The sequence below is a fragment of the Penaeus monodon genome, chromosome 3 (assembly GCF_015228065.2).
Source record: "Penaeus monodon isolate SGIC_2016 chromosome 3, NSTDA_Pmon_1, whole genome shotgun sequence".
NCBI lineage: Eukaryota > Metazoa > Arthropoda > Malacostraca > Decapoda > Penaeidae > Penaeus > Penaeus monodon.
The window spans coordinates 55,458,925-55,461,347 of NC_051388.1; positions in this window are offsets into that span (position 1 = coordinate 55,458,925).

Genomic DNA, 2,423 nt, shown 5'->3' on the forward strand with positions numbered 1-2,423 from the left:
ATATATATATATATATATATATTATATATATATATGTGTTTATAGTCAATTATGTATGTATGTATGATATATATATATATATATATATATATATATATATATATATATATATATATATATCATATATATATATATATATTATATATAGATATAGATATAGACGTATATGATTATATATATATATATATATATATATATATATATATATATATATATATTATATATATATATATATATATATATATATATACATACATGATTTGTATATTATAATAAGGGTGCTAAGGACATAGAGCCATTCACTGTAACGTGAAATAGGCTAGAAAAAAAGAAAAGAAAAAAAAAGAAGGGATGTTTTGTCATTCATTGCAACGTGAGTTAGACTTAAAAAAAGAGAAAGAATAAAAAAAAGAAAAAAAACATAAATGAATGAAATGAAAATGAATAACAGTCAAGAAAAGAAAAAAATAGTAAATAAATAAATCAAGATTTTGTTGTTTATGTTGTGTTTACCTCTTTGTTTTCGGTTCAATGTATTTAGAACTGTGAACAAATGAATGGAAATTAATGGTGTATGTCGGTTTGTCAGAACATACCTAATTAGGGCACATCCTCGGGTGTTATGCGAAATCCACTGTATCTGTAATTGGAGAGAAACACACGTATCTGCGTACTCCTGATTTTCGGTACATTATGTATACTGTGTACTTGCTGTGAGCAGACACATGCGAACACACACAAACGCAATGACACACACATAAACACACGCATAAACACACACAAACACACAAGCACAAACAAACACACACGCACACAAACACAAACACATATACACACACAGACACGAAAACAAAAACACAGACATAAACATACACAAACACACACACACATATGTATATATATCATCATCATCATTTAACGGTAGGTTCATGTCTGAGCCGCCGTGGTCACAGCATGATACTCAATTGCAGTTTTCACGTTGTGATGCTCTTGGAGTGAGTACGTGGTAGGGTCCCCAGTTCCTTTCCACGGAGAGTGCCGGTGTTACCTTTTTAGGTAACATTCTCTCTTATTTTATCCGGGCTTGGGACCAGCACTGACTTGGGCTGGCTTGGCCACCCAGTGGCTAGGCAGGCAATCGAGGTGAAGTTCCTTGCCCAAGGGAAACAACGCGGCGGTCGGTGACTCGAACCCTCGAACTCAGATTGCCGTCGTGACAGTCTTGAGTCCGACGCTCTAACCATTCGACCACCGCAGCCTTGACGATCATGTGTTTCCATGATTTATGTATATATATATATATATATATATATATATATATATATATATATATATATATATATATATATATATATATATATATATATGTATGTATTACACACACACACACACACACACACACACACACACACACACACACACACACACCACACACACACACATATATATATATATATATATATATATATATATATATATATATATATATATATATATATATATATATATATACATATTTGTGTGCGTGTGTGTGTGTGTGTGTTTTTTGTGTGTGTGTGAGTGTGTGTGTATGTGTGTGCTTGCATATAAATATTCCCGATTTTCCATTTCCACCCACTCAGTCTCATTCCTAATTCCACCAACCCACACCTCATTCCTAATCTCATCTCGCCTTACGCCCCCATATCCCCCCCATTCACTATCAACCCCCATCTCCATTTCCATCTTCTATACCTCCACTCATCCACAATCTCATCCACGCGACTACCCATTCCCACATTCCATTACCTACCCTCCCAACCCCTACCATTCCAACCCAATTCCCACTTTTCTACCCTCCCACCCCCTCCCATTCCCACATTCCTACCCTCCCACCCCCTCCCATTCCCACATTCCTACCCTCCCACCCCCTCCCATTCTCACATTCCTACCCTCCCACCCCCTCCCATTCTCACATTCCTACCCTCCCACCCCCTCCCATTCTCACCCAATTCCCACATTCCTACCCCCACCCCTCTACCCCACCTACCTATTCCCACTCCCAGCACGACGAAGGATCACAGGAGTTTGGCAAGAGTTTTGTCGCCCGCAAGAAGTCTATAAAACTTGTTGGTGGCGCTGCGTCTCCCAGGACCCTCGCGGTTTGCTATCTCGGGGGTTAGGTGTCCCCGGAGGAGGTCGGTGTCCAAGCATATTTGTGACTTTGCTTGAACTTCCGCTGTTGCATTGGCCGTCGGTGCAATGCTGTGTTTGTTTGGGATACGTGTGTACACAATAGGGGGGTGTTCTGGGTTGTGTGTGTGTGTTGGGGGTAGGGTGGGTTAGGGTTTTCGGAATTTTTGTCTATCCCTTTCTCTTTCTCGGTCTTTCTTGTGTATTCTGTTCTCTCTCTCTCGCTCTCTCTCTCTCTCTCTCTCTCTCTC